Source organism: Tupaia chinensis, unplaced genomic scaffold, assembly GCF_000334495.1.
Source record: "Tupaia chinensis unplaced genomic scaffold, TupChi_1.0 Scaffold000133_1, whole genome shotgun sequence".
Taxonomy (NCBI): Eukaryota; Metazoa; Chordata; class Mammalia; order Scandentia; family Tupaiidae; genus Tupaia; species Tupaia belangeri.
Window position 1 is genome coordinate 5182570 of NW_006159602.1, and position 22617 is coordinate 5205186.

At 40.5% G+C, this 22617-nt stretch overlaps 1 pseudogene; it reads right to left on the reverse strand.

Annotated features, from left to right (window-relative positions):
- Positions 1-22167: 22167 nt before the first annotated feature.
- Positions 22168-22484, reverse strand: LOC102477107 (barrier-to-autointegration factor pseudogene; annotated as a pseudogene).
- Positions 22485-22617: the final 133 nt, after the last annotated feature.

The following is a 22617-nucleotide window of genomic DNA, read 5'->3' on the forward strand; positions in this document are numbered from 1 at the left end:
CATATGGTTGTTGCATCTGAAGCTCAAGGTCACCAAGATTCAGCAGTTGTCCCTGAGGTGAAAACTGTCCTACTTATGTCTCTGATTTCCACTTTCCCTTTTCTTTGTCTTCTGAAATTCCTTGCAGTCTCACCAGCTTAGAGATCCATTGAAAAATATGTTTTATATTTTATCAGCATTTGTGGCTGTTCTCAGAAAGAGTTGTTGAGGGAACCCAAGGCACCACATTGTCAGAACAGAAATACTCATTTCTTACTTACTTTTCCCATTTTAAAAATGTTGTATTATATATTACGATGTTTAAGAATCCAACGTGTTGAATGTAGGGTTGCTAGATTTAGCAAATGAAATATAGGACACCTCATTAAAATTTAATTTCAGAATAACAATGAATCTTTTTTCATTTAAGTGTGTCCCATTTACTATTTAGGACATACCCAAAATCTATTTATCTGCAATTCCAACTTACACACTCTATTTTACCTAGAAATACTAGTTTTGTGTCTAATCTGAGTTGAGTGATAAAAAGAATTTGGACCAATAGATAGTTACCCATTTAGGAGAATTAGGTACTAGGTAATTATTCATAGCATTATCTGCATAATTGCTCTAATATAAAAACAAATGTAAAACTCTTTCTTTCATGAGACAGAGAGGGAGAGAGAGAGTCACCCTCAATAGGCTCTCCCTGCATCACCATCCATCCATTTATCTCCCCCATGCCTCCCAGGCAGGAGGGCATGTGTGCATGCATGCCCAAATCCCACAAGGAGAATGGAGAAAAGATTTCAAAGTGGCCATACCCCTAGGGAGTGACTTCTCACTTTACCTCTTTCTCTCTCTGTTCATGGGCCCTATAGCAAACTATCAAAGAAAAAAATGACTTCAGATATTTGCCTCATGATTTTCACTGACAGTCTGTCTACCTCTAGAGAAGTAGTTCCATAATATATATTCAGTACTTGTATTCAATACATGGTACTAAATACAGAATAGTTAAGAACAGAATAAGAATTATATACTCCTACATAATGACTTTATCCTAAAGGCTTTTTTTTTTTTTTTTTTGGAGAGATTTTCACTGTAGGGCGCGTGCGCTCGCCAGACAGACAGAGACATAGAGACAGAAAGCGAGAAATCACCCCCCAGGGGGGATGGTCACGCCGCAATCCCTTCTCCTCCATTCTCCTCTTGGGATCTTGGGCACGCACGCACACGCGCCCGGCGTGAGTTTTAAGCCACCGGGTCCGGGACACGAACCGCGGTCGACTACGTGGGAGTCCAGCGACATAGCCATTACGCTAACTGCTGTTTCCCAAGGCTTTTTTTTAAAGAAAGATTTTTGGTATAGTACACATGCTCACTGGAGAGACAGAAATTAAGAAATAACCCCCTAGGGGGGATGGTCATGCTACAATCCCTTCTCCTCCTCTCAGATTTTCAGCACACACACGTATGTGTGCACCTGATGTGAGTTTTAAGCTACCCGGTCTGGGATTCAAACCATGGTCGACTACGTGGGAGTCAGCAATGTGTAACCATTATGCCAACCACTGGTCTGTATCTTGAAGGCTTCTTTTTTTTCTTTTTTTTTTAAGAATTACTTACTTATTTATTTATTTATTTCCATTTGTTATTATTATTCCTCTTCACTTTGACCAGAGAGTAACAGAGAGGGAGAGCGAAAGGGAAAAGAAAAACCAAGCCCCCAGGTCCAGGACTCAAACCACAATCAGCCACGTGAATATCCAGCGCCTTTAACCACCACACCACCTGCCAGCCCTGATCCTGAAGGTTTTTAAGACTTTATTTAGATTCTTTGACCCCGAACCTTCTGAATCACAAATAACATCTTCTTTTATTCATTACATTTGCCTTTCTGATCACCTCACTCCTAGCACATCCTCATTACCTTATTCTTGGGCCAGCCGTGGTGTGGTGGTTAAAGTGGCAGGAAGGGATTGCAGTGTGATCATCCTCCTTGGGGGAAGGGGGGCTTTCTCACTTTGTCTCTGTCTCTCTCTCTCTCTCTCTCTCCCTCTCTCTCTCTCCAATGAGTACACATGCCTTCTAGCAAATTTTAAAATAAAAATAGGAAAACTTGTCGTTTCTTTTAAACTTTTACCCTTTACACCTGCATTTATTCACCTAGTACTTCAAAATTCCTCCAAACAAACAGTTATTTAACATATTTTTGATGCTTCCTCATTTTAAGCACAACATAAAAATAAAGAGTAGCTATCTTGGAGGCACTTCGAGTTAGCAGTGCTAACGCTAATAGGAGACAGAAATCTGGTCCCGATTTTCTTGGGAACTACTCATTAGGTGTTTGAGTCTGGTAGAAAAGATAAAATGTCTTGCATTCAGAGTTGCTGTGCTTTGAAAACTATCTAACAGTACACATTCTGCCTTACATCTTTTTACTGTCAAATATAATCCACTATCAGTATATATTTTTAAAGCTACATATTTATTTGTTCTGGAAGAAGCATGCAACTAAGGCATTCAAATCCTGTGGATGCTTCCAGGTACAATGTAGTAAATCTTGCATTTAATGAAAAAAAAATGTCATTAGTTTTTTTCTACTCAGAGAGCTACAGAGCTCTCAAATACAAGTTGTTTAGAAGGAAGAATAAAGCCCTGTCTTAGGTCTTCACATTTGCCTTTGAATTCTAAACTAATTTCCATAGATCGCATGTATCTCTTTCATGTAATAATAAGTCTTCTTAAAGCTAGATTTGTTAACAAGTTTAACCTTTTTTAAAAATTGTGAAGTCCACATAACATAAAATACACCACCTTAACCACTTTTAAGTGAACAGTCACAGTGTTAAGTATATTCCTATTGTTGTGTAACCAATCTCCAAAACTTTTTCTCCTCGCAAAACTGAAACCTACTCATTAAAAACAACTCTCCAACTTCCCCTGCCCTTGCTCACCCCTACCCTCTGGCAACCCCCGCTGTACTTTCTATGAGTCTGACTACTCCAGATTGCTCACACACTGGAAATCATCCAGTGTTGTCTTCCTGTAACTGGCTTACTTCACTGAATATAATATCTCCAAGGTTCATCCATCTTATAACATGAGTTGGAATGTCTTTCCTTTAAAAAAAAAAAAAAAACTCCAATTTTTTAATCATTATAAAGGAAGGTAGAAATACACTGTTTTGAAAGGAAGAAAATTTCCCTTAGTCAACATCAACTCAACTGGGCCAGCTCTTTGGTTAAGAGAGGTGGATCTTCCATGGCCATCTATAGTTCGAGTCCCATCCCTGGTAGGTACGTGAGTGCATGCCCAGAATCCTGGAAGGATGGAAAGGTGGAGGAGAGCGAGTGGCCTTATGACTGAGCCCCATTAAAGAATGCTTTCTCCTTTTTCTCTGTTTCTCATTCTCACTCTGGCAAGTGCATGTAACCTCTGGCAATTAAAACAAATGAATCTATTTTCAAAAACATTAACTAAACTACACATACACACACGCATATATATACACACATACATATACACATATGTGTATATATACATATTTATATATATACACACACACACACAGAGTATGTGTATATTTACGTAATTGCCACTATAGGATAATAAACTAAAGATATATTTAGAGGCAACTTTTTATACTTTGATGATTGTAAAGATTTACTATTTGGAGAAGAGAGACACAAAAACCTGTACTTTTTCAGTACCGGCAGGTGGCATAGTGGCTATGGGTGCTGGACTCCCACATGGCTGACTGTGGTTTGAGCCCCAAACCTGGTGCTTGCTTTCTCACTTTCTCTCTCTCCTCTCATTGGGCCCCTCTCTGATCAAATTAAAATCAATAAATAAAGTCAAAACAACTCTTTAAAAAATAATTCTGTACTTTTTCATCTCTTCTCAGTCAGGTCCCATCACTCCCCAAAGGACAGTGAGGACAGTCCATTTTCTTGGTCTAAATGTGGCCAACAGAAAGCGGAGGTTGGCTCAGTAGTCCTGCTCTTCCCTGGGACTTCCTTTTCTATCAAGTCTGCACGGAGGAAGCTGACCCCAAGGTTCCAACTCAGCTACCAAGGGACACCTTTGTTTTCAGGATGATTCCAAAACTCAACAGCAATTCAGAGTTTCGTGTGTGGGTCCCATTACCAAGCTCAGAGCATGAAAGAAAAGGCATCATTTGCTCAGTTATAAATTACTAGATGGAATTCTGTGAAATTGCCAATATTTTACTGCTTTGACCTACAAAACAGCCTTTATACCACCCAAACTGATAGAATCTTACGTCTTTTTCCCTTTATGAGCAAATGTAAATGATTTTTTTCTTTTATAACAAGAAGTGTAACATAGTTAATAGTGCAGGTAACAGATTACAAAGACCAAAATTTGAATCTGGGGTCTTTATAGGTGTGTGAACTTGGGTCTCCCCACCTTTAAAAAATGTACCCCCATTAGAGGGTTGTTGTGAAGTTGAAATGCAAGAAAATACATGTAAAAAGTGCTTAGTACAAAGCCTGGGATGTAGTAAGCTCTCAGCTAATGTCAGCTCTTACTAGTCTTACGACAAAAATCGAGAAGTTGCACAGATAATGGCTTGCACGAGGTAAAGTAACTTTTAACATGATGGTTGGACAAAGTTTTCCTCTTTGACAGGGATAAGAGACACCGAAATCATCATGGAGCACAGCAAAGACCATAACTCCGCCTGGGTCATCTCCAGGGGATATCCCAACTCCTATGCCACTCTCCTACTGGACTGCACATGTCTGAGTGCTGGAACGGCAGGTCAGTGCTCACTCTGTGTACTTTAAGGAGGGAATGCCAGAGAATGGAAGGAATCAATGACTCTCAGTGGTGGTTTTCAAGTTTTCTGTCTCTCTGGAAATCAGCTGGCTTCTGCTTGCTCCGTTTCCTGTGTGCCAACCAAGACAAAATAAAGTGCTCATGGTATGATTTCAAAAGCTGGCCTATTCCAGAGGATCCCTGTGCAAGATGCACCCTGCTGTTTAACAAACAATGTGCAAGTCCAATCACAGAACAGCTTAGAAATCATCTATGTCTTGGGACCAGCAGATGGTGTAATGGTTATGTCGCTGGATTCCCACTTAGTAGACTGTGGTTCAAGTCCCAAACCTGGCGGCTTAAAACTCATGCTGGGCATGTGTGTGTGCATGCACAAAATCCTGAGAGGAGAATGGAGGAGAAGGGATTGCGACATGGTCATGGAGGGTGATTTCTCGCTTTCTGTCTCGGTCTCTCTGGTGAGTGCATGTGGCCTATAGCAAAAATTTCCCTTAAAAAAAATAAAAGAAAAGAAAAAAGAATAATTTGTGCCTGACTGCTCAAACACCTTGGCCTTCTCAAAGATCAGAGCTTGTCAAATAAGACAACAGAACAGCTGCAGCAGCAACAGAGCCCATTCAGTCAGTGGTTCTAATTGCATTATGGGGTGGAGGTGTATTTTCATACTGAGGCCTCTACCAGGATCGGAGAGGCAGTGTGCTGCAGTGATTAAGGACATGGTCTCTAGTCAGCCTGGGCTTGATTTGGCTTCTGTGTGACTCCTGGCAAGTTACTTGACTTTTCTCTGCTTCCTTTTTTTTTTTTTTTTAATAGATTTTATGTACTTTTTTTTTTTTTTTTCTTTTTTTTTTTTTTTTTTAATAGATTTTATGTACACTCACCAGAGAGACAGAAAGTGAAAAATCCCCCGTATCCCCCACCAGGAGGGTGGCCATGCCACAATCCTGTCTCCTCCATTTTCCCCTCAAGATTTTGGGCATGCATGCACACAGGCCCTGCATAAGTTTCAAGTTGCTATGTCTGGGACTCAAACCGCTGTGGGCCATGTGGGAGTCCACTGCCTTAATACTTTTGCACCACCTGCTGGTGGCCCTGCTCTGCTTCCTTTTCCTTGGCTATAAATTGGAGATGAAAGTGGGACCTGCCTTACTATAGATGTTGGGAGAATGACCATATACAATGTGCTTTGAGAAATGCCTTCAGGACTGTCCCCATAGTCTAGTGGTTAAGGAGTTGGAGCCCACATGGCCAACAGCAGTTTGAATCCCAGACACATTGGCTCGAAAAACATGCTGGATGTGTTTGCATGCCCCAAATTCAAACAGGATGGAGAAATGGAGACAAGATTGCAGCGTGATCATGCCCCATGCTGGGGGAGATTGGCGGGTGGGGTGATGCTTTTCCCTCTCCCTCTCTTTGCCTCTCTGTTTCTCTGTCTCTTGCTGGCAAGCGTACATACCCTCTGACAATTATTTTAAAAGGACTTTTCAAACAGTAAGCATGCTATAAATGTTTACTAATATTATTTATTTTTCATTTACATTTTTTTTCCAGAAAAGAAAAAAAAAAAAAAAAAAAACCCTGTAGCTCTGTACATACTAAACCATACCTCCTCATCGTTTTCTGCTCCCGGCTTTTGGCAAGCACTATTCTACTTTCTGATCCAATGAAGAACGACATTTGATGTTCTAGGTCCTTGTCTAAGTGGAATCACACAGCATCTGTCCTTTGGAAATGGCTTACCTTACTGAGCCTAGTGTGTTCAGAATTCATCCATGTTGCAGCATGTATCAGAATTGTATTCCTTTTTCAAGAGGAACAATATTCCATGGTATATACATACTACCTTTTGTTTATCCATTCTCTTGGATCGATCACACCTTTTAGCTACTGTAAATAATGTGTTATGAACATTCATATACAAATATCTATTTACATTCCTGCCATCAGTTTCTTTGGGTATATTCCCAGAAATAGAATTCCTGGATTGTATAATAATTGTATGTTTAATTTTTTGAAGAATGCTCTTTTCCATAACAGCTTTACCATTTTACATTCCCTTCAATAATATGCAAAGTTTCCAATGCCTGCACATAAAACCCAATACTTTCTTTAAAAAAAAAAAAAGAATTATTTCATTTTATTCATTATAATTATTCATTTTATTGAAGTTGACCAGAGAGAGAGAGATGAGAAAGCAAGCTGCCAGGTCCAGGACTCCAACCACGGTCAGCCATGTGGGAGTCCAGCCACCTTAACCACCACACCACCTGCCAGCCCTACTTTCTTTTCTTAATGACAGCAAGCAAGCCTAATGAGTATGAAGCATCGAGTGGTATCTCATTCTGATGTCCATTTTCCTAATAATAATGTTGAGTGTCTTTTGACATTTTTCTTGGCCATTCATACATCTTTTTTTCTTTGAGAGAGAGACTTGTTACAGGGCATGTGTGCTCACCAGAGAGACAGAAAGAAACGGAGAGACAGAAAGTGAGACATCATCCCCCAGGGGTGATGGCCACACCACAATTCTTTCTCCTCTATTCTCTATGCATTTGGGGCATGCACACACACACGCCCAGCATGAGTTTCAAGCTGTTGAGTCTGGGACTTAAACCACGGTCGACCATGTGGGATTCCGGGGAAGTAACCATATGCCCTCTGCTGGTCCCCATTCATACGTCTTCTCTGGCGTAATATAGTGTTTTAGATACACATTTCCTCATTGTTAACTCTCAATCACGTTAATGAGCTAATCAATCAATTAGGAAGTGCCGGGTGTTTCCTACTCCAACTGCCCAATTCATCTGACAGGGTCTTCAACAAGTTTTTGGAAATGCACATTATGCTTAATAATACAAGGTCTTCGAAACGTGTATAGAAAATACAAATTATGAAAAAACTATGCAGGAATTTTTTTAAAAGGGTTTTTTGGAGAGTAATTTTTGTTATTGAAGGCCCGTGTACTCACCAGAGAGACAGAGAGAAAGAGAAAGAGAGAGAAAACACCTTCCAGAGGGGATGGCCGTGTTGTAATTCCTCTCCTCCATTCTACTCTCAAGATTTTGGGAGGCCCACCCACATGTGCCTGGTGTGTTTTTCAAGGTAATGAGCCCAGGACTTGAACTGCACAGTTGGCCATGTGGAATCTAGCTGCTCACCACCACACCACTGACTGGCTCTGGATTTCAACAAAATTTTATACCCAAATAAATTTGTCAAGCAATTCCACTTTCCGTGAACTTTTCATAGTCATATGGCTGGCATGGATAAATGGCAACCCCTACAAAGTAATGTCTTTTATGTTTCACCCTGCCAGTTACAATAGCCAAGGTAACAATAGAGAGGAAGTCCCCTGAGCAGAGAGAGATGGAAAGTCTCCCAGGCGGCTCAAGAGAGACCATCATTTTCTTCCTCCTGAAACTCTTCCAGCTTGTAGAAGGCTCTTGATGGCAGCATCTAGGGGCATTTCCTGGCAGCTGTAGCAAAGATTCTGTAGAATTAGAGCTACATATATTATAAAGAGGATCATAAAAGTATAGTTCTTGGGTACTCTGAACTTTAAGTCTGCACTCTGAGCGATTTCAACCCCGGGAACCAAGGCTTCTTTGCAATTAGGGCTTCCGCTCCAAACAGTGGAAAGTAATGCAGTCATCATTTGGGACAGGGTACTGAGGCAGGTCTGAAGATAGCAGAGAGGAGAATGATCCAGAACCAAGGCAGACACATTTTCTTTAGCCATAGTTGCCTTAACCCCAGCCAATATCAGAAGGATTTAGGACTACAGAGGCATAAACTCAATTTATTCACCATATGTGAATAAATTGAAATCACATATCTTCCAGATGCTGTTTGGGGTTCACGGTAGTGAACAGAACAAAATCCCTGTAATCTTAGTGTTTGTATTTTATTGGACAAGGTAGAAAATTGATGAAAATATATCATTTGAGCTAGTGAGACGTATTTTGCAGAAAAGAGAAATGAAAGAGTTACGTCTAATTATGCCTATAGGCTATTGTCGCTCTCTACATAGTATGTATTTATATCTTAGCTATACTGGTACATACACGCATTCCATAGTGTAAATCCAGTCAATCCAACTAGTCCTTTTTGTCTTTCAAAACCCTAGGATGGGACCAGCAGATGGCGTAATGGTTATGTGACTGGACTCCCATGTAGTCAATTGTGGTTTGAGTCCCAGACCTGGCAGCTTAAAACTCACCCTGGGTATGTGTGCATGCATGCCTAAAACCCGAGAGGAGAATGGAGAAGGAATTGTGGTGTGGCCGTCCCCCCAGAGGGTGATTTCTCACTTTCTGCCTCTGTCTCTCCAACAAGCACAAACACTCTGTAGCAAAAAAAAGCTCTCTAAAAAAATGAAACAAAAAACTCTAGGTAAAAAAATGTCTATAAGCATTATTAAAAGTAGTTATCTGAACCTGAGGACAATAGCCAAAACCAGAACGTGGACACCAAACAAGCACTCCTTTCAGAATGGTGAAAAAATAATGAAGTAGAAGCTGTACAGTTACGTAAAAAAGACACAGGTTGCAAATAAAAAAAAGGCAAGTGAATGAGAACACAAGCCACAAACTGGGAGAAAATATTTGCAAAAGACATATCTAATAAAGAACACTTATCTAAGAAATACCAAGAACTCTTAACACTCAAAGATAAAAAAATGAACAACTGATTTAAAAATTAGCAAGAGACTTGAATAGACACCTCACCCAATATCTACAGGTGGCCGGTAGGGATATGACAAGATGCAACATCAAATGACATTAGAGAATTGCAGACTGAAACAAGGAGACACCACTACACACCTGAAAAACAAATGGCCAAAATCTCAAACACTGATGACACCTAGAGCTGGTAATAGGTGTGACGAGAACTCTCGATCCATTCCTGGTGGGGTCACAAAATAGTTGAGCACTTTGTAAGTTTGGCAGTTTTTAAAATAAATAAACATAATCTTGATATGACCCAGCAATCAAATTCCATGTTACTTACACAAGTAAATTAAAAACTTAGTCCTAGGACCAGTATGTAGTATGGTGTTTAAAGCAGTTGGATCCTACATTGCTGACTGCATGGTTCGAATCCTGGACCCAGTGGATTGAAAACCATGCTGCAGGCTGTGCATGTGAACGCAAAATCCTAAGAAGAGAATGGAAGAGAAGGGATTGTGGCAGGGCTACCTCCCCTGGGCTCTGTCTCTTTCTGGAGAGCACACACTCCCTATAGCAAACTAAAACAATGCAAAACTTAGGTCCATACAAAAACTTACACTTGGGCATTTATAGAAACTTTATTCATAATTGGCAAAACTTGGATTCAACCAAGATGCCCATCAGTAGATGTGTGAATAAATAAACTGGTTCACCCAGACAAGAAAATATAATACAGCACTGAAATGAAGTGATCTATCAAGCCATGAGAAGGTACGGGGGAAACTTAACACATATGACTACGTGAAAGAAGCCGATCTGGAAAGACTACATACAACGTGATTCCAACTATCTGATGTTCTGGAGAGGAAGACCATGGAGGCAGTGAAACGACAACTGATTGCCCAGGGCTGGGGAGAGAGAGGGATGTACAACCAGAACAGAGAGGGTCTTTAGGGCAGTGAAACTATTCTGTATGACATGACGATGGTGGAGACATGTCATCATTGGTCAAAACCCATAGATCCCAAGTGATAAAACTTTTTTTTTCACAAATTAACAAAAATATCTTTGTCGCTTATTAAGATAAGTAATTCCTACTGCTTACATGGCTTGAAAAAAATTCACGAAGGTATATTTGGAGCAGTAAATGCCACCAATTAATTATACAAACAAGTTGGAACCAACTCAAATGATGTGAAGAATGTGTTCAAGATCGTAAACTGACTTTAATTACTAACCAAACTGTCCCAAAGGGGGGAATTAGTGTATCACGTTTGGAGCAAGAGCTTGGTAGATTTTTTTTTTAATGTTTAAAAATAACTTAATGCTTGTAAAGTACTTTAAAGATCACTTTCACATGTGCTATCACGCTCATGCCTCACAACAACTCAAGGTGCATCTATGTAAGGGATACTTCAGAGACTTTTAGAATCTGAGACTTGCCCAAGGTCATATAGCAAGTAACAGGCCACATCAAACTCAAGCAATCTGGGCCGAAGTAGAAAAATACTTGTCAGATTCTCATGTAAGCTCATTTTTCTTTCTACAACATCTCGAGATGTAAGAATTTGACCAAAGTGGAAGAAAATGTTTCCTGCTTTCCGCTAGTACAGGCTGAAACTGAAAAGTCACAAGTAGAGAAAACTACTTTGTCTGATTTAAGCAGGAGATACAATGTACTGAAGAAATACCAGACATCTGATGGGATCTTTGGGATTCCATGAAGCCAGCCAGGAACAATACTAGATTGGTGCAGGGAAGATACCAGGGGTGCTGCCACTGGGCACAGCCAGCCTGCACCCACCGTTGACACGAGACACTGGACATTGCTGCTAAAGATACTGCCCCTGTGGTTTCCAACAGCTACTGTCCAAATTTTGCTGGGAAGCTGCTGAACATCATTATTTTTATTTCCAAGTGATTCCAAAGGCTGAGGCTGAGGATGGATTCTGGCATCAGGATTCTGTTGGGATGCTGTCTCTCTCACTCTTTTCCTCTGTCTGTCTCTCTTGTTCATAGAATAAATAAATAATACATAACTATATAATTTTTAGAAAATAAAAATGAAAAAGCCTGCTCAGCTCAGTGGTACTTTCCCAGTCTCCCTTACAGTTATATGCATCAGTTAGTTTTAGCTGCGTAACAAATTACTCTAACACTTGTTGGCTTAAAATAATAATGTGGCCGACATGAAGATGTACCACTCAGACCTCTCTTTAAGAGAGGACTCACTGCTGGGCAGCAAGAAGGGTAGTTAACTGACAGCTTTCTAACTGAGGTCATGCTATTTCAGGGTAGACCCTAGACAATGAGTAGGCAAGGCAGTGGTACCAAGGCCTTGCTATTTCTGTTCAATGCAGGACTTCTTCATGGGACTCATAATATAGTATCCCCAAACAGGCACCCTGGCATTTGAGAAAACAGCAGAAGCTGGAAGGTCTTTCTGACATTCTCTGGCCCTTCTAGCATGAAGCATTCCATGAAAGAATTCTCTGGCATTCTTCTGAAGCAGGTCACAAGATCCCCCTTTAAGAGATATCCTCCCTATACCTAAAAGAAAGGAATGTCATTATCTTCAGACATGGAACACAGAGGAATGTGAGCAAACAATCCTTGCTAAGATCTTCCCAGTTTATTATCATTAGATCATAATCCCCTTTGCCAGATCACACTTCTCCCGTAATCATCCACTTCACCAAACTTAGCATAAATATATACAAGTTCATGGCCCAGCCACAGTGGCACAAACGATAGGGCACCACTGTACAAGGCTGGGCCACATAGTAGTGAACAGGCAAGTTGCTGTGGCATGCACCTATAATCCTGGTTAACTAGGAGACTGGGGCTAAAGATCCCTACAGTGAGATCCTATCAAAATTCCTGTCTCTCTCTCTCCCTCCTCCTCCATCTCTACACTCCCTTTACTTCCTTACCCCCATCTCATAAGAAAAACAAACAGGTTTCCCTGTTTCTTTAGATCTTCATTTTCCAAAGTTTCCTGCCTCCTAGGAAACTTACATTAAATAAGCCTGTATGCTTTTCTCTTGCTAATCTGTCTTTCCTCATAGGTGCCTCAGCCATAAACCTAGCCATGGGTTCAAAGGACAAACTTTGCTTTGGAATTCCTTGTTGGGCTGTCAGGAAACGGATGTTCTGATGGCCTCCAGCTGAATCCTGTGTCCTTTTTCCTTTCACAGGTATTTTGCATACCTAACTTTATCTTAGTATCTGCTTCTCAGACACCCAAATGGCAACAACCCACTTAGTTCACAGTACTACAGGTCATCAATTTGGACTGGGCTTGGCTGAGATGGCTCATCTCTGATCCACAAGGTCTCTCATCCTCTGGCAGACTAATGCCCTTTTTTCACAGGACTAATTCACTTATTCACAGTGGTAGCTGGGTAGGATTCCAAGAGAAAAAGGAGAAGCCCTGTTAAAATCTAGGCTCAGAACTGCCACATTCCACTGGCAAAATCAAAACACAAGTCCAGACCAGATTCTAGAGGAAGAGAAATAGACTCTTAATAAAAGAAGCTGCAAAATTATGATTAAAAGGGCTTGGATACAGGAGAGAGTGAAGGAGTGTGACCAGTTTGCAAACTATCAGATGTAGTCATGTGGTTAAATTGTCACCAATGGATTGTTAGCAGAAGTGAATAATGTGTTTATGTGCCTAGGTCTACAGAGACAGAACTGTGCCTCATGCATACTCTCTTCCCTCTTCCATCTGGATCTGCTTGGAGTCTGCAAGTGATCACAATGCAGAACAAAATGTTAGGAGTCAGTTTTCCTGAATCTCATGAGAGCAGAGCTGCTCTGCTGCCCAGCGTCATTTATACTTTATAGGTTATAAATGAGCAAGCGGGGGGAGGGGAATCTTTTAAGCCACTGCATTTTGGGACTCTTTATTAACACCTTGGCATTTTAGTACCTTGGCATTACCCTAACTAATGCATGTGGAAACTGATGCAGGCACTGCTCTGAAATCAGAGGAAAGTAAAAAGATAGTTAAAGAGGAATTTTAAAGAATCTTTCTTGTGTGTTGTGTAATGAAATCTCCATTTTTTTTTTTTTCCCAGAAGTGTAAATATGCTGCTCTGGGTCTTAAGAAAGCCTGAGGCGGGGCTACCTGGTGGTATAGTGGTTTAGGTACTGGACTCCCACATAGCCAATGGCTGTTTAAGTCCTGGACCCAGCAGCTCAAAACTCACGCCAGGTCCATGTGTGTGCTTACCCAGAATCCTGAGAGGAAAATGGAGGTGAAGGGACTGTAACTTGGCCATCTCCCCCTGCGGGGGAGGGGAGTATGCCTTGCTTTCTGTCTCTCTCTCTGTGTGTCTCTTTCTGTCTCTCCAGCAAGTGTATGCACACTATAGAAAAAAAATAAAAAGAAAAGAAAGTCTAGGGTAATTCAACAAGGTCTATTTGTGTGGGTTACAGAATTATTCATTTTCAAGCAGGAAAACTAAAGTTATATATCAAATAACTGATGAAAATGGTAATATTTCTTTTTTTTTGGATAGATTTTCGCTAGAGGGCACGTGCGCTTGCCAGACAGACAGAGAGAAACATAGAGACAGAAAGCAAGAAATCACCCCCCAGGGGGGATGGTCACACCGCAATCCCTTCTCCTCCATTCTCCTCTCAGGATCTTGGTTATGCACGCACACACGCCCAGCATGAGTTTTAAGCCACCGGGTCCGGGACGTGAACCGTGGTCGACTATGTGGGAGTCCAGCGGCTTAGCCATTACTCTAACTTCTGGTTCCTGGTAATATTTCTATTTTTTAAATTCATGATAGGGAGTATGTACATACATGAGAGAGAGAGAAGCACCTCAACAGGTTCTCATCGTGCTGTGACCTGCTTTTCCCAGAATCCCATCCTGTCAGGATCTCGGCTATGCATGCCAAAACAGAACTTCAATCCTGACATATCAGCCTCTAAACTCATTTCCCACCTAAACAGTTATTAGGTTTATTTTCTCCTCCAAATACATGCCTATCCTAGAAGTTTTCCTCTCTGTGTTGTCTTCAGAATGAATAGGGAAACCTACTTGACCCTGTGGCAGGTGGTGGTCCACCGGGCACATCACAGAAATGTGGGCAGGACACTAACACTAATACTCTCTTTGGAGAAAGACAAGCCAGAGTGTTCAGCTGAGTCATCCTCTCACCAAAATTACTCCTTGGATGAGATCGTGACTCATTCGAAATCTCCATTAGTTAATTTGATGCGAGAACAGCTGGGCTAATGCCATCTATACAGAGCAATAAAAATGGCTCCCGCTTCAGCAGAAAATCAGTAAAGGAATGGAAACAGTCTTAAAATTGGCAAGATGCTGCAATGCTCTTAGTCTATCACTGGGGGCTTCATTTCTGGCCCAAACGGTAATACATTTAACAATTTTTGCATATCTCTCCACACAATATATGTGTGTGCACACACGAAGGAGTATGTAAAAAACTGTGACATTTTATAATGGTATGACTAAAGCTGAAATCTTAGTATTTTATAATTTTGTTCAACTAAGCAGGAAGAAAAAAAAAATAAACCAATGCCTGGCACTAAATTTTGCTTTCCAGCTCCAAATAGCAGTTTTAAATCTCAAGGCTTAAACAGCAACAGATTCAAAAAGAAATTTATATACGTAATTAACTACATAACAGATTACATTTGCCTGAATATATACTTGATTAGTGCTCCTTAAGTATGAGTTTCCAAGCAGTAGTACCTTTGGTGAATTAAAGCAGCTATAAGTACACATAAGAAATGCACTGACAGTCAAGTTAACATAAGATTTTGCAAGCATCTTCATATAATTCAAAACTATACTCATCGCAGTAATTCTTCATGTAAAATATTTTAAGCAATAATGCTGCCAGGATTCTTTCTCACAGGCAAATAGTATTGACTGAAACGTAAAGCTAGTCCATTCTGTTGCTGATAACAGAGAAAAATGTAAGTCTGGATACCTGAAGAAAATAGAGATTTACTGAACTCACAGTTTGGAGGTTCAAGGTCTAGGGGTAGTTCTGGCGAAGGTCTAGCAGAGTCTGAAGGTATCATATCAGAGGATGACAGCAGAGCATCTTCTGTCCTTAAGAGTCTGTCTACCAAGTTCCCTCTCCTTATAAACCCACAGGAGTCTACCATAGGGGCCCTCCCCTAATCACTCCCAAAGGCTTCGCCTGTTGACACCATAAAGGTAGTAAGTTTCCTTCTAATAGCGTCACAACCAAATCTCAACACATGAACTTAGTGGGAGGGAACGATACAAACCATGGCAGAAAACCTGCACATCTAGTCTAGTTTATCATAACGACAAACTGGAACCCAGAAAAAATAATGATAAACCCAAGATTTTTTTTTCTACAAATCTTCATCATCCATCCCTCTATTATGATTTCATTTAGGCATTTTCATAATCAATTACCAAAATAAAGAGGAAGAATGAGTTCTAGAGGCAGAAATGATCTCAGCATCATAAGGGAAACTATTTTCCTATATCATTAAGTAGTATTTAACACAAAATTCCTCCCAATACGGGTTTTTATCTCTGCCCATCACATAATAGGTTCTCAATATTATTTGAAGGAGTAAATTCTTCCAGGGTAAAAAAAAAAAAAAAGCAGAGAGTCAAATTCACCCAGCATATATGTTCATTTTAGAACGCGCTCTCTCTCTCTCTACCTCACCTAGTCAACTCCTCTTACTCCTCAATTCCTACTCTAATAGTCACTTCCCTAAAGAAGTCTTTTGCTCCCCTCAACCTCCAATACTAAAGCTAAGGTCATTGTGGTTGTACTTACTCTTCACAACATGAGTCCCAATTTCCTTTTTAATTATGTATGTGTGTATGTATGTAACATGTTTCTTTCCCACTAAACCAAAGTTTCTTAAGATCAAGGATCTTGTCTGTCTTCACCACTGTGTCTCTAATATCTAACCCTAACTTTGTTCTATAGTACAATAGGTTCTCTCCACATGTTTGTTGAATTTGTAAACAAATGTGGGGTCGAATGGACAAATGAACAAGGAAATGACTCTGTAGCAAAAATCCCATTTGGTTAGACCTGAAAGAGAATGTATCATTTGTCTTTTCTTGAGGTATTTAAAAGGAAAAAGGGAAGGAAATAAATCAGCCACAACAGATATCTGAAACGTAGAGTTCCAAATCAGGGATGAATACACTCAAAACTGTAGCAAGGAAATAAATGGCTCCCGAGGCAATTTATTTAGGGAAAATGAGCTCTGGCAGGATATTTAATAACATTCCTTTGGGGCTAGACAGTGGCCCAGTGGTAACACAGTGCTCTGTAAGGCTGACTCATGGGAAGGTTCTGGATTCAGACCCAGAGACCTTCCTAAACATGCTGGGCATGTATGTGTTGATACATGGCTGGCAGAAGCTGGGGCTGGATCGTGGCATGAAGACCCGGTTGGGGATACAGTTTCTCTCTTGCTCACTCTCTTGCTCTCTTCAGCTCATAAAAGGCGAGAAGGAAGGAAGAAAGCAAAGAAGGAAGGAAACAAGGAAGGAAAGAAAGAAACTTAAACTTTTTTTTTTATTTTAGGTTTTAGCCATAGGGCATGTGCACTTGCCAGAGAGAGACAGACAGAGGGAAAGTGAGAAATAACACACACACACACCCCAAGAGGGATTGCCTTGACACAATCCCTTCTTCTCCATTCTCCTCTTAGGATTTTTAACACACACATAGACACGTAACTGGCATAATTTTCAAGCTGCCAGGTGTGGGACACAAACCATGGTTGGCCATGTGGAAATCCACACCACCACACCACCTGCTGGCCCCAAGAAACGTTTAAGGGACCAGCAGTTGGCATAATGGCTATGTTTCTGGACTCCCATGTAGATAACTGAGGTTCAAGTCCCAGACCCAGTGGCTTAAATTCACGCTAGGCACGTGTGTGTGCATGCCCAAGATCCTGAGAGAAGAATAAAGAAGGAATTGCAGTCACCATCCCCCTGGGGGGGGGGTGATTTCTTGCTTTCTGTCTCTCTGTCTCTTTCTGTCTTTCTGGCAAACACATGTGCCGTATAACAAAAGCCTGGCCCCACCCCCCCAAAAAAATTTAAGATAGGACCAGCAGGTGGTTAAGGAGCTAAACATTTCCACACAGCTGACCACGATTTGAGTCCGGGACCTGGTGGCTTACTTTCTCACTCCCTCTGCCCTGGTCAGATTGGAATAAATGAATGAATAAATAAAATACATAAATCTTTTTTAAAAAGTTTTAAAAAGTTTAAGATATACATATATAAGATATATATATGAATATGTGCATGTGGGAATAATTTTGTATTAAATTCTAATTATATATTAATAGATATAATTAGATATATGCAGATAGGTGTGTGTGTGGGTGTACGTGTGTGTATATACATTCTGCCTTTCACACAATAAATAGGAGCAAGTACCTTTCAGGCAAGCACAGCAATGCGGCATCTTGCCCATGGAAATCCTTGAATGAATGAAAAGACAGTCTCACGTGCACCTTTCTTTAGGCTTCTATGTTGGCAATCGCTACGTAGAGATCCAGAGTCAGTGCGGCCTTGCAACAATTTTAAAGTAAGATCGAACAGCCTTAAGGTAAACTTGTTGAAAAACGTTCACAGCTACTCAGCTGACTTATTGGCTGATCAACAAAAAGGAATTTAACCTCGTGTTGTCTATCCTAAGTGAGGCACAACATTAGAACTAGCTTTTCAAAATGAAGTCAAAAGCTTCTAAAGAAAACAAAAGAGCTCTAAAGCAAAAATAAAGGCTCTGCCAGTCAGTAAAGAAAAATATTGGCTATACTTTCATGAATTACAAAAACAACCAAAGGAAGTGGCTCCCAATGGTTTGTGTACACTGTTTAACACAAAGCTTGCAACTGGAAGCATCAAATTCGAGAGAGGAAACACATACCGAGAGAAGCTTTCATCATCAAAGCCCTAAGCAGGCTCGTTGTAGCAAGGTTTCTGGACACAAGGATCAAAGACAAAATCCCAAAAGAAACAAGATGTAGAGGACTCTCTATATCCTCACAATAAGTATATCAAAGGAGAGATTTTTTAAAAAAGAATATGAAGTGATAACATACTGAGGAATATGATATAAAGAAAAACTTTGGCTCTCAATGCTCAAGATACTTGCTATAATGAAATTAAGAAAGAAAACAGAAAAACAAAAACCCCTTGGCAACCAAACAAAACAAACCAGAATGTAGTGAATAGTCACCATGGCTGTGTTCTGGTTTATGTGATACTTGTAGTACTTTTGACTTAAATCTTTTTTTTTTTGAGAGGTTTTTGCTGTAGGGCATGTGCACTCGCCAGACAAGAAAGACAGAGACAGAAAGTGAGAAATCCCCCCTCTGGGGGGATGGCCACGCCGCAATCCCTTCTCCTCCAGTCTCCTCTCAGGATCTTGGGCACACACGCACATGCACCCAACCTGAGTCTAAGCCACCAGGTCCAGAACTCAAACCACAGTCGACTACACGGGAGTCCAGCAACACAGCCATTACACCAACTGCTGGTCCCTTGTTTTAACTCTTAATAAGCCTAGTGAATAAAGATCTTGACTCGGATGCAATATACCTTTTTTCATAGTTGAGAGTTTAGCTGGGTGTTCTTTCAGATGATGAGGATAAGACATCAATAATTTACTTATACATGGGGTGGTAGGTGGCATGGTGGTTAAGGTACTAGATTCTCATATGGCTGACTGAGGTTCAAGGCCTAGACCTGGTTGCTTTCTCACTTTCCCTCTCTCTTTATATCTCTTTCTGGTGAGTATATGTACCTTATAGCAATTTTTCTTTTAAATTAGTAAGTAAAATCAAATAAATAATTCTTTTTAAAAAAGAATTTGCCTGTACATAATAGCCAAAAAGAGAATCTTTTAAAAGATAATTTTCCTTTTCTCGAAGATTCAAAAGAAACCCATGCCTAATACTTAGAAACCCCATGCCTAATGCTTTCAGAAAACAGAACTGTATCTAAAGAAAAACTAATGATTTTATTAGGAAAACTTGTTTGAGAGTTTAAAATGCTAGGGTTGGATCAATAGGGATACAGAACAGTGCTTCTCAAACTACCTGTGATAACCAGCCAGTTTTTTCCTAATCTGTTGCAAATTGATACTTTCATTAAAATACAATAAAACTGAATTACTATGCTAAAAAATAAGGCATGCTAATCATGAGAAAAAATATCAAGTACTATTATTTTTTAAATAATTATTTTATTGAAATGTATTTATTTATTTATTATTTTAATTTGACCAGAGAGGGACAGAATGAGGGCAAGAAAGAGAAAAAGAAAGAGAAAGAGAAAGTGAGAGAGCAAGCCACCAGGTCCAGGACTCAAACCATGGTCAGCCATGTGAGAGTTCAGTGCCCTTAACCACCACACCATCTGCTGGCCCCACCAGGCACTATTTCAATTGTAGGACATTCTACAAAATATCTGACCAATACTCAAAACTGTCAAGACTACTAAAAACAAGGAAAATCTGAAAAATTGTCATGCCCAAGAGGATCCTGAGGAAACACAATTAAATGTCCTAGCTACTATTCTGGAACACAAAAAATGACATGAGATAAAAACTATAGAAATTAGAATAAATAATGGAATTATTATAATACATCGAGATTAGTCCAGTAACTATAACGTATCACACTAAAATAAGTTGTTACTCAGAGAAACGGTGTGGGGAGACGCGAGACACTCTACTACCACATAATTTTTCTAAATCTAAAATTGCTCTAAAATTAAAAGTTTATTTAAATTTAGAAAGAAGAAATAAAAATATACAAAATGCAAGCCCCCCAATTTTTAATTATTACACTCAACAGACATAAAATTACTCTGTCAAATTTCTAAACTCTATAAAGTTTCTAAATTCTTTTTTTCACTTTTATAAACTATGTTTTGTTGTGTGTATTTGAGGTTTACAAAATGATGTCATGAAATACATAAAAGATAGAGATAAATAAATCTACATCTAAATTCTTACCATCAATTTCTGCACTTAGCTCATAAATTGGTAAGAAACACCACAGCCTTGCATCAACACACGAACCACACTTAAAGCAGCACAGGTCTAGACAAGAGCTTCCCAAATGCCATGGGGAAGTTTTCACTGGGTGTACAGCAGTACAGAAAAACTAGGACAATAAATTGGGTTTTTAGAAAGCTAATTTAGTTTGAAGTCTGACCTCTTATGGAGAGAGGGGAGTAGTTAAGAGAAAAGCATGTAAGCAAGAAAGAAAACTTCTCCCTGACAGACCCAAGATGGCCTTAAAGACTTTAGTCCTGGCAAATGTTTGAGGCTGACTCTGTTTTATGGGTAACTTTACATAGTTTTTTTTAGACATTTCCCACACATCATTGGCTTGTTACTGCCTCAACTTGAGGAAGCCTCCAATCTGTCTAATCCTATTCTCTTTCTATGGCCCTGGGAAGCCTCGTACTATATTCAGAGTTTCCCTGCAAGGCCTTGATCCTCCCTCAGGAAGCTCCATCAGAAAACATTGGGGTAGAGAAACACCCCTCTCTCTCTCTCACAGACACACACACACACAAACACACACACACATACACAAGCATGTGTGCATAGGTGCACACACATCTTAGAAAACATTCAGACTGTCATATACCCCAAAAACTTTTATGTACATGTTAGCAGCTAGCCAGCCCCTTTCTCATCCTTCAGATTTCTAAACAGAGTTTATTTCACTAGGCTTGAGAGAGGGGTACCCATTCACTAACTCCATTCTTTGGTGGGACCCAGAGAGTTAGGGAACCATGTTATAGTTCTCTGCAATCCCTGCTCTCTGAACCTGTCTATCTCTTACTGTGAGTGAAGGGCTTCAAGCTCTGCAAACCTCTGTACTCTCTTCCACTATTCCAATTTAAATTAACACTAAATACAAAACTTAGTCACACTAGCCATATTTCAAGTGCTCAGTAACCACCTGTGCTGGTGGCTACTGTGCTGGACAGTGCAGACATAGAACAGATCCATTGCTGCAGAAGGTTCTACTGATTTTTTTTTTTTTGAAGATTTATTTCTTTCTTCCATGAGTGAGACCGAAGGGCAGCACCTCCAACAAATTTCTGATGCCCCAATCCACCCCTTTAGCTATAGCTCCACATCATGGGGAAACATGTGGCCAACATGCTCAGGCAGATAACCGGGCTTGAACCAGGAACCTTTCCACATGGAATTGCCTCACAGAGCACAACGTTCTACTGCCATGCCACCATCTGGCCTCCTCTATTGATTCTTTTTTTTTTTTTTTTCATGAAGGCCACTGATTTTATTGATCTAGAAACCTTTATAAGGACAGTGACTGATTCATCAAAAAAGAAGCCAAACGGCATCAGACAGACCAGAAATGAGGGTGGGGGTGAGGGAAGGGATCAGTAATCCTCTCAGGAAAGCTGGTAATTGTCGCCACGGACCTGGCAGGGGAAGGAGAAGGAAGGGAGATGCATGTGAGATCAAGGATTACAAAAAAATTGCAATGGTGATGGGATAGATTCCCAAAAGACCCTGCAGTACGTCAGAGGTGGGGATGACAATAGCAATCTTTTCCTTTGCAGAGGACAGGGGGAGTCCCCACTCAGCTGTAAACTCTGGAGACTCAGTGCTGGGGCTGGGGATTTAGCGTTCCCTAGAGTGCATCACAAGAAGGCATCGCACCACTCTCGAAGATGCCCAACGCAATCCGGGGACTGCTTGGCATTGGTGCCACAAGTGTCCTTCAGAAATTCCTGGAAGAGGTCTTCATCCTTCTTTAGCACCAGAAACTGGCCAAGGACCACATAGGCCTTGTCAAAGCCCCTCTCCTCCAGCTTCTTGCCCAAGACTTCACCAATCCCAGCCAGGCTCCCCACTGGCTTTTCCCCCATGGGCTCTGCCACAAAGTCTCGGTGCTTTTGGGAGGTTGTCATCTTGATCAGGCTTAATCGGCAGCTCTGGCTCCCCTAACGGCTACTCCCTCTACTGATTCTTGATTAACTACTGTAAGGAGTTTACACAATAGAAGCCAACAGGTGGCATGGTAGTTAAGGTGCTGGACTCCTACATGGCTGACCGCAGTTTGAGTCCCAGACCTGGTGGCTTGATTTGTC